The sequence below is a fragment of the Onychostoma macrolepis genome, chromosome 01 (genome assembly GCF_012432095.1).
Source record: "Onychostoma macrolepis isolate SWU-2019 chromosome 01, ASM1243209v1, whole genome shotgun sequence".
In the NCBI taxonomy this organism is placed as follows: Eukaryota; Metazoa; Chordata; class Actinopteri; order Cypriniformes; family Cyprinidae; genus Onychostoma; species Onychostoma macrolepis.
The window spans coordinates 21836433-21848117 of record NC_081155.1 but is presented as its reverse complement, the minus strand read 5'-3'; positions in this window follow the sequence as shown (position 1 = coordinate 21848117).

The following is an 11685-nucleotide window of genomic DNA, read 5'->3' as shown; positions in this document are numbered from 1 at the left end:
CCCATTTTCTACCATTAAAAAGAGTACCTCTGCACCTAAACAACACATGCACTGTGCCTTGCTTACGTGCAAAGGAATGCACACGCATGCATCGTGGTACTCTCGATAATGGCAGATGATGTGATTTGGAGGAGAAGAATCGTTGAATAAAGGCATAAAGGGTTTTCTTTGCGCACAAAATTTTCTCGTAGCTTCGTAAAATTGTGGTTAACCACGATGTCACCACTGATGTCACATGGATATCTTTCTGGGCCATAAAACTTTTCAGTTGCATTGCTGTCTATGGAGGGTCAGAAAGCTCTATGATTTTATCAAAAATATCTTAATTTGTGTTCTGAAGATGAATGATGGTCTTTAGGGAGTAATTAATGACAGAATTTTTATTCCGGGGTATATGAATGCACAGTATGAAACAACAGTTCATAAATACCCAGCATGTATTGTTAACCCCAGATAAAGTATGAGCAGTGTGAAAAAAAAAAAAAAAACTCAGTTTACTTTACCCAGGGTTTAGAAATGACCCAGATTTCACTATTTCAAATGTGAAAAGCGCTTTTTCTTTTGAATACATAAATGGACATCTTTTATGTGGCATGAATTATTTTTAATTTATATGTCCAGAAGGCCCTTACCAGAGACATCAACCCCAGGCAGCTGACACAACGCCATGCAGTGGCAATGAGGAAGTTTGTGTACCACAAACTGAAGCAACATTCCTCAGATCCTCAGTTTCAGCTGTAAAGTAATTCATGTGTTTTATTTTTCCTGTTTTGGTTAAGAGACCAGTGATTGCAAGTTTCACATTTTGGTGAAGAATTAATAAATGACTCTTTAAGGCAACATACTTGAGTCATTTCTATTTTAAACAAAACTGCTTTCTTAAACTTCATTCTATGAAAATATGCTGATAAAACGCTAAAGGATTTGTGCAGTGAAGATCAAAATTAGAAAACAACAGTTTCCTAAATTTCAAGGTCTGCTTAGTCCTTTTTGAAGTTATCCTAACACCAGTAGAAGGGCTGTTTTTTATGCGTAGTTAATAAATTGTTGTATTCTGGTTATTTTGGTTATTTTTCACATCTCATTTGAGAAAACTTACAGATAGCCTACCTCCAAGTTATTGGTGTTAATCTGGAACCTGGTGCTAATTTCCTAAATTATGACGCACCCTGTTTAACTAGCAACATTCCTCTTTTTCTCACTGAGATTGCAAGATGGCGAGCAGCTCTAAGGTTACGGAAACCCTGCGACAGGAGGTTCTCCAGATGAAGGCCAAAGGGAAGACCCTGTCAGCCATTGCAAGAGAAGTTGGTCTGCAATTTTTCAAATATGGCAGCTTTTACTGGGCGGTATATCGAGTTTGTACGATATATCGATATATTCTTTATAAGCTATACAGTGTGAAGCAATACCATTAATATCGATATAAATATCTTGGGAGGACACAGACTGAACTGCTGCGGAGACAGTGCATAATACAATTTGTTCTACATGTATCAGGCTTTATATGAAGGGCTTTAAAAAAATCGTAAGATATAGTAGCCTATAGTTTATAGTTTCAGTTTAAAGCAGCTCTGACAGAAAGGCTGGGTGTGCCGCTGACAGAGACGTGCTGTTTTCCTTAACGCATAACTTACATTTCACAGGTATATTCTCCATCTGTAAATGTTAGAAAGCCATGGAAATATTTCCATTTTACAGTCAGAAGTGCGTGAGCTTTTGCTTTGCAATTCTCCGCTAAACTTCACAGACCATTTAGAACGAGCGCCGCCGCGCGCCAAACAGACAGAGCGCAATGAAATAGGAGTGCAATAACTCTGACTAAAATATACATTTTGCTGAAATATTTGTAGTTGGAAAATAAATGTGACATATGTAGAATTTTAAACCGACAAGTAAGTGTATTTGTATGATAGCACTAACTGTAAAGTGTAATGGGGTAATCAAAATAGCCTTTTTACTCAGTTAGTCTGTGCTTTTTTATTATTTTCGATTTTAGTTTAGTAAATTTTATTATTAATTTACTAAACTATTAGAAGTTAAAGTTATTTAACTTCTGCTTTAAAAGCATTATTTTTGTTTTTAGATTGCAATGTTACAATTTTAGAATGTAATGTGATTTTAACCCTTTTTGCACATAATATATGCCTTCATGCTTACATTCACTTTATTTGTTTAATCCAAATACAAAATACTGAGACATATACCGTATACCGCACATCAGCCAAAAAATACCGAGATATTAATTTTTGCTCATATCGCCCAGCCCTAACACTGATTCTTTAAAGTCCCCCAAAAAGGCTGGTCATGCACGCAAGACAAATGCACAAGAAGACAGGATAAAGCAGAGACTCTCAATGGGGAATTGCAATGAACAGTGTAAGAATCTGTTTTGACATGTTCAAGAGAAGTCTGACTGAAAGTGCACTCTGCAGTGGAGAAGCTTCTCATCAGCAGAAAGAGTCAAAAGGCTAGGCTCACCTTTGCTGAGGAGCATGTTGTGTTGATGGAGGAGAACTGGTCCAAAGTTCACTTGATGAGAGTAAGTTTAATTTATTTAGGTATGATTGGAAACATTTTGATTTGAAAGACTATGCCCCAAGTGAGTAAAGAAGTAAGTGAAAGGTGGAGGAGGAAGCAGTGGCGGTTTTAGGCATGGGCGAACGGGGCTGATAACGATATACTATACTATATATTATACTGATAACTTATACATTTTTTCATGACACGTGGGGGGCGGCACAAGCACTTGGAAAAAAAAAATCATCTGCGCCGCTAAGCGGTTTTCTATTATCTATCATATTATCTATCATATAACTGTGCGGGGAATTGGCAAATTGGCGCCCCTGCTTGTTGAGAAGGTACCGAGCACAGAAGCTGTGTGAGAAGTGGAAAGGGAGGGGTGCGGCCGCGGGGACAGTTCACCTCTCAAATTAGTGGGACAAGTGGGCTAAAGTCAGTCACACCCAGGGGCGCGGGAAGTGGGGGTGCTGAGGGTGCTGTAGCACCCCCTGTTTTTTTTTTTTTATGTGGGCAACTGTTTAATTGTTGGGAATATAAAAAAAAAAAAAAAATCGGAGTGTCTATTTAAGTGCAAATAGCTATGTTGCTGGCAGAGGCTATTTACATTAACTCCACCCACAAATGTATGATTGGGATAGTCAAATATGCAAAAGACGGTTACTAGTTGTCAGATTCAGTGGTGCAGATGGTAAAGTTTACAATACACTTCTTTTGACATGATTGACCGGGGTTCGAATCTGCCTTTTGGCGAACTTTTTTTCTCGCTTTTTAAATTTCAAATCACATCAGAAAAGCATTTATTTTTTAATAAAAATGAAGGAAATAATCAAAAAGTTGAACATAAAGTATCGGGTAGGGTTAGGGTAGGTGTAGAGAGGGCTTTTGTCCCAATAAGGTGGCATCCATTTAATAATTAGAAATAGAATTAAAAAATTACACTCAATAAGTTATTGCATACTATTTTATACTGTATTACAATGCAGAAGTGCAGATAATTACCACTATTTTTGCAATAAGTAATGTTTTTCTCTAATAATGTTTTTCGCCATGTTTTTATTTTATTTTAACATAGAATAAATAGAATGCTCAGAGGGGGTCTCGCCCGAGGAGTAATTCAATGTAGAACCGCCACTGGGAGGAAGTGTCATGGTTTGGGGGATGTTTTCTGCAGCAGGAGTTGGGCCTCTTCTACAGCTATATGTGGCAGGTTGAGTGCAAGTGTTTATCAGAACCTCCTTCAGCAACATGCAGTTCCTCACACACACATATACGTACATGTATATATAAACAGTTTTGTATATAACAATTGTTTAAGTAGAAAGTTCAAAAGAAGAACATTTGTTTGGAATTTTCTTATAACATAAATGTCTTTACCGTCACTTTTGATCAATTTAATGTATCCTCGCTGAATAAAAGTTAATAAAAGAAATAAACTTACTGACCCCAAACTTTCAAACTTTAATTAGTGTTACAAAAGCTTTCTATTTTAAATATATTTAAATATATTTTTGAACTTCCTATTCATCTGTGAATCCTGAAAAATTTGTACACAATAGTTTTTAACATTGATAATAATCAGAAATGTTTCTTGAGCATCAAATATATTAGAAAGAGTTCTGAAGGATCATGTGACACTGAAGAGTAATGATGCTGAAAATTCAGCTTTGATCACAGCAGTCAATCAATATTAAAACATTCAAGTAGAAAACATGTATTTTAAACTAAACTTTTATAAAAACGTTCTATTTTTTTATAAAGTTATAAGTTTTATATTCGCTATAAAAATGATATAAAAATATACTATGTAGTGTGTGTGTATATAGACACATTTGTATTTATAAATAAGTATTTATACAAATGTATATGTAAATTTTTAGAATATATAATTACATGTTATAAAAATTTAAAATACGAATTATAAATATACAGAAGTATAAATAGCCTATAAATGTCTGTGTGTGTGTGTGTGTGTGTGTGTGTGTGTATGTGAGTGAGAGAGAGAGAGAGAGAGAGAGAGAGAACAAACAAGCAACAGTGTCTGTTTGCAACCTACAGTCATATGAAAAACATTCTCAATCGATAATGTGCCACATGAATTTTTATTTATTTAGTTTTATTTGTTCCTTCCCCACTGTTTACTGTGCCGCGGTCACAAGTCTGCGGTCTTTTCACGGAGCGGTAAACTGCGCATGCTCCATGACCTAGCGAACAAACCACGCCCGCGTGATGACGTTAGACCCGAAACACCAATGCTGCGCCCCGATGTGCCTACTTATACTACACCCTTAAAGTATGTACTCTTTTGGTGAAGAAAAAGTACACACTTCTGAATGTGTAGTAGAAGAGTTTTTTTTTTTAACAAGACATGAATGTATTCCTACAAAGAACAAACATAAGAATAAAGACAAAAAACGAATATTCTGGATTTGCGTACATCAAATTATGGAATTATCTAAACAGAAAAGTGCAAAAATAAAATTACATAATTTTAGAAAAGCTGTCATTGTCACGGATCCGCCCACAACCTCATCTACACCAACCATCAACACCCGTTCACAATCACCCGAATACTGATTACCACCTGACTCCAATCACCAAACACCCTACATAAAATCACTCACCACAATCCTTCGTTGGTTGGTCTCAAGGTCGTAAGCTCATCATCATCTCTCACTTACCTCTTGGATTCCTGGACTCCTCCGTGCCGTAAGCCTTGCACTCAGACCTGTTTGAAAAGAAAGAAGAATGTCTTTATGTTGGACTCACCTCTTATGTTGAAAACGATTCCAGCACTGTTACTACTTGGTTCTGTTATCCTTCGAGATCTGTTTACGTTTGCAAAGAAAGAATTAAAGAAAAGTAATTCGACTCACCTGTGTTCGTCTCTCAGTCCAACCCTGACAGAAGACCAACCCTAAGAGAAATATTGAGACGTGGCAGATCTGCGATGGAAGGTCAAAATCTCCCAACGCCGGATCCATTTGCCGAGCTAGTTCACGCTCTCCGTGAATCCCTGAAACCACCTCCAGCCCAGCCACCTCCGTCTAGGTGCCCCATGGCTAAACCTACCCTCTACTCAGGCGAGGCGGCCACCTGTCGCGGCTTCCTACTTCAATGCTCGCTGTACTTCGAGTTTCAACCCCACCAGTTCCTGAATGATCGGGCGAAAATCGCCTTTATCATGTCCCTGCTGTCCGGAAGAGCCCTACAGTGGGCCGAAGCGCTCTGGAATTCCCACAGTCTGTTAGTACGGTCCCTGGATGCCTTCGTCGACCACTTTCGGGAAGTATTCAGCCAGTCAGCCTCCTCCGTTTCAGTTCATGAAGAGCTGTTTCAGCTGCAACAAGCAAACATGTCCGTTCACGACTATACCATACGATTCCGCACTCTGGCCGCTAGCAGTGGGTGGAACGAAACGGCACTTCTCGCCGCCTATCGACGGGGTTTGGAACCAACCATCAGACAACAATTGTCGGTCATCGAGGATTCGGTGGGCTTGGAGAGTTTGCTTCAAAAGGCGTTACATATCTCACAACAGTTAACGGCCTGCCGCTCAGATACCACCCCGATAACTACCTTCCAGAAACCATGTCCAACTGCACCAGAGCCCATGCAAGTGGACCAGTACCATCTCTCTCCGGAGGAACGGTCTCGTCGCCGAACGAGTGTTGTCCCAAAGGAAAGGTGAACCCCCAGTCCTTCACCCTTGCGCCTACTTCTCTAAGAAGATGTCACCGGCCGAGCAAAACTACGACATCAGGAACCGCGAACTACTGGCCATCAAGCTGGCGCTGGAGGAATGGTGGCACTGGCTGGAGGGCGCCCAACATCCATTCGAGGTGATTACGGATCATAAAAACCTCCAATACCTTCGGGAAGCCAAACGCCTAAATCCCCGACAAGCCCGCTGGGCCCTTTTCTTCACGAGATTCAAATTTACCATCACTTATCGTCCCGGCCATAAGAACCTCAAAGCCGACGCTTTGTCCCGTCTGCACCAACCAGACCCCTCACCTGAAAACCCAGAGCCAATCCTGCCGCCTAACATCTTTGCGTGTCCCATCATCTGGAAGATGGATGACCAGATCCGTGCCGCCACTCAAGAGGAACCTGCTCCTCCGGAAACTCCTGAGGGGAAGCTGTATGTCCCAACCACTCTTGAATCCCCATTCTAGATTCAACCCACACGCCTCCAGGTTCAGGTCACCCAGGCCGCACACGCACTCTCATGCTCCTCCGAACAAGTACTGGTGGCCCAACATGAAGCAGGATGTGGCCCGGTATGTCCGAGGCTGTTCCGTCTGTGCCATCACTTCAACCCCCCGTCACTTACCTGAGGGCAAACTGCTACCACTACCCATTCCTCGCCGACCCTGGTCCCATATCGGGGTTGATTTTGCCACAGACTTACCCCCCTCAAATGGATCAACTACTATTCTGGTTGTCGTCGATCGATTCTCAAAGGCTTGTAAATTAATCCCATTACGAGGTTTACCCACGGCCCTCGAAACGGCGGAAGCCCTCTTCCAGCACGTCTTTAGGAACTTTGGCTTACCCGAAGATATTGTCTCCGACCGAGGGCCCCAATTTACCTCCAGGGTTTGGCGCAGTTTCTTCCGTCTGTTGGGAGTCTCAGTAAACCTGTCCTCCGGTTATCACCCGCAAACCAATGGCCAAACAGAACGGAAGATTCAAGAGATTGGATGTTACCTCCGCGCCTATTGCCATCGACACCAAGACCGATGGAGCCAATACCTTCCCTGGGCCGAATACGCCCAAAATTCAATGCGGCAGGAAACCACCGGTCTAACCCCATTTCAATGCTTCCTCGGATTTCAACCACCTCTCATCCCCTGGACCGGAGAACCCTCCAAGTTCCCTCTGTGGACTTCTGGTTTCGAGAGAGCGAAAGGGTATGGAACTCTGCCCATGTCCACCTCCAACAAGCAATACGGAGACACAAATTGCATGCGGATTCTCGGCGCGCCGCTACCCCGCTATACCAACCTGGCGACCAAGTTTGGCTCTGCACGCGGGATATCCGCCTCCGTCTACCCTGCAAAAAACTAAGCCCTCGCTACGTCGGCCCTTTCCCCATACGAAGACAAATCAACGAAGTCACCTACGAGCTCCAACTCCCCCCAACTCACCTACCTTCCATGTGTCGTTACTGAAACCATTCACTAACCCCGTTCTCCCTCCATCCACAGAGCCCGAAGTGCCTCCTCCTCCCGAAGCCGAACCCAGTGAAACCATCTACCGAGTTAAAGAGATCCTAAACTCCCGGCGGCGGGGCGGCCGACTCCAATATCTCGTGGATTGGGAGGGATTCGGCCCCGAGGAGAGGTCATGGGTGAACCGAGAGGATGTACTGGACCCCTTGCTCCTTTCCGACTTTCACCAGTCACACCCCAACTGCCCAGCCCCAAGAGGACGCGGTCGCCCTCGCCGCCGGACCCGGGCGCCGGGAGACGCCCATGGGGGAGGGGGTACTGTCACGGATCCGCCCACAACCTCATCTACACCAACCATCAACACCCGTTCACAATCACCCGAATACTGATTACCACCTGACTCCAATCACCAAACACCCTACATAAAGTCACTCACCACAATCCTTCGTTGGTTGGTCTCAAGGTCGTAAGCTCATCATCATCTCTCACTTACCTCTTGGATTCCTGGACTCCTCCGTGCCGTAAGCCTTGCACTCAGACCTGTTTGAAAAGAAAGAAGAATGTCTTTATGTTGGACTCACCTCTTATGTTGAAAACGATTCCAGCACTGTTACTACTTGGTTCTGTTATCCTTCGAGATCTGTTTATGTTTGCAAAGAAAGAATTAAAGAAAAGTAATTCGACTCACCTGTGTTCGTCTCTCAGTCCAACCCTGACAGTCATAGTGCATCAAAAATTTGGCACTCTTTTTGTTATTTGTCAGTCTTAGTTAGAGATGAAACAAAAGAATCAAATTCAGAAAGAAAGAGGGGGAGAGACAAAGGAGATTTAAGCCACTTTTGCATATGAAGAATTTTACATTCAATATAAGAAAATTAACAACATATTCAACAGGTAGCTTTGGATTTTCATAATAAAAAATAACATCTTTGAGGAAGAATGTATGGGTCACATTTGTAAGGTTAGAAACATAGGTGCTTAAGTCAACCCATAATTTGTTGGTAACACCACAATCAAAAAACAAATGGGAAGCTGTTTCCTCAACAAAACCACAAAACGAGCAAGACTCATCAACATCAGAATATTTAGAAATAGACAAATTAACGGGATAAATTTTATGAAGGATTTTATAATGAACCTCCTTAACTTTGTTAGATATACAAAATTTACTTGGCAAAAGCCAGGCCTTTCTCCAATTTATATTTGTTATAAAGGAACCCCAGTAGAATTTCCCTCTTGGATTAATCTTTCTCTTTGTCTGAAATATTTTGCAAATGTTTATTGCATTTCCGATCTAAAATATCAATACCACCCAAACGTAAAGCCGGATAAACACTGTTGCCTTTACTGAATTTGAGTGTGTAGTAGAGGCAAGCTTTTGGACATACTATCACATCACACTACTGCGTCTTTAACGGTATCTGTCGCATCAGTTACACACACCCTGTCACTGTAAACTGGCCTGTCAATCATCTTGTCGCAGTTAACATCCTCCACATTTCATTTCATACAGTATTGGAGAGAAAAAAGTAGCTCGTTGATCTGCCAGTCTGTTCTCTTTCATGGCGAGCTCATATTTTCTGCATATTGATGCATTTAAAAGTTAACAACCAAATGGATGTTTATAAAAGTTCATAAGACCAATAAAAAAAAACATTCTTAGTGAATTGTTGGCCTTCTGGAAGTATGTTCATTTACTGTATATGTACTCAATACTTGGTAGGGGCTCCTTTTGCTTTAATTACTGCCTCAATTCGGCGTGGCATGGAGATGATCAGTTTGTGGCACTGCTGAGGTGATATGGAAGCCCAGGTTTCTTTGACAGTGGCCTTCAGCTCATCTGCATTTTTTGGTCTCTTGATTCTCATTTTCCTCTTGACAATACCCCATAGATTCTCTATGGGGTTCAGGTCTGGTGAGTTTGCTGGCCAGTCAAGCACACCAACACCATGGTCATTTAACCAACTTTTGGTGCTTTTGGCAGTGTGGGCAAGTGCCAAATCCTGCTGGAAAATGAAATCAGCATCTTTAAAAAGCTGGTTAGCAGAAGGAAGCATGAAGTGCTCCAAAATTTCTTGGTAAATGGGTGCAGTGACTTTGGTTTTCAAAAAACACAATGGAGCAACACCAGCAGATGACATTGCACCCCAAATCATCACAGACTGTGGAAACTTAACACTGGACTTCAAGCAACTTGTGCTATGAGCTTCTCCACCCTTCCTCTGGACTCTATACCTTGGTTTCCAAATGAAATACAAATCTTGCTCTCATCTGAAAAGAGGACTTTGGACCACTGGGCAACAGTCCAGTTCTTCTTCTCCTTAGCCCAGGTAAGACGCATCTGACATTGTCTGTGGTTCAGGAGTGGCTTAACAAGAGGAATACGACAACTGTAGTCAAATTCCTTGACACGTCTGTGTGTGGTGGCTCTTGATGCCTTGACCCCAGCCTCAGTCCATTCCTTGTGAAGTTCACCCAAATTCTTGAATCGATTTTGCTTGACAATCCTCATAAGGCTGCGGTTCTCTCGGTTGGTTGTGCATCTTTTTCTTCCACATCTTTTTTCCACACCTTCCACTCAACTTTCTGTTAACATGCTTGGATACAGCACTCTGTGAACAGCCAGCTTCTTTGGCAAAGAATGTTTGTGGCTTACCCTCCTTGTGAAGGGTGTCAATGATTGTCTTCTGGATCAGCAGTCTTCCCCATGATTGTGTAGCCTAGTGAACCAAACTGAGAGACCATTTTGAAGGCTCAGGAAACCTTTGTAGGTGTTTTGAGTTGATTAGCTGATTGGCATGTCACCATATTCTAATTTGTTGAGATAGTGAATTGGTGGGTTTTTGTTAAATGCGAGCCAAAATCATCACAATTAAAAGAACCAAAGACTTAAACTACTTCAGTCTGTGTGCACTGAATTTATTTAATACACAAGTTTCACAATTTGATTTGAATTACTGAAATAAATGAACTTTTCCATGACATTCTAATTTATTGAGATGCACCTGTATATTAATTTTAAATTACCTTTGACCTATCTCGTTTTTCACATTGATATAAAAAGGTTAATCTTGTACCATATTGATGTAAAAGTACAAAAAGTAAGAAAATGTATTCCATTTGTTGTTATCAACAACATGAAGTGCATTAAACATTATATTACATCAAGGTTTCCCAAACTGGGCTTGTGAAGGAACTGCAGGGGGGTTATGAGTTTAGCCTACTTAAAAGCTAATAATTCATGAAATCATAAAAATGTTAAATTCAACCAAATAATTTTAAAATGAATTAAAATAAAACACTTACTGAGAAAAAATATTTTATTTGTTTATTTACATGTCATGTGACCATAACCAACATCAGAGAACCATGAACATACAAATGTGATACTTCATTATTAAATATAATATATAAAATATTTATTTTTATTTAATTTAAAAAATCTTTAAAAAAAATATATACATTAGGTGAAAGAGGATCAGATGACAAGTTGGTGAATTTGTGCACTATGATGTGTTTGAAAGACAAACACCTTCCAAAGTAACACATGGTAAAATAACTGACTGAGTGATAATTAAAAAAAAAAAGTGTTCATCAGTAGTTGATGTAAAGATGAAACACTTCCTAATCCTGAAATGATTTTTGTAAATCCAGTGGTCAAATGCTGTGTAGTTACCTGACTAATGACTGATCTCTGTGTGAATGTCCACAAAACTGGAAGACTTTCCAGGATACAAGATATTATATTTCATTTAAAAGATGAAAAATCAATAAATAATGAATCGATTATTGCTATTGTGTAAAAAAAAAAAAAATGTAATCATGTAACCCATAAAAAGTAACTATATTCTCATTACGAGTATTTTAAAATGTAAGTATTTAAAGCTGCAGTCCGTAAGTTTTGCCTCTTTGTCGTCATCTCTGTTTGAAAACCTGGAATTGCAGCTTTTTGCTGAATTATTTTGCTTGCATGGGTTGTGAGTTGGCA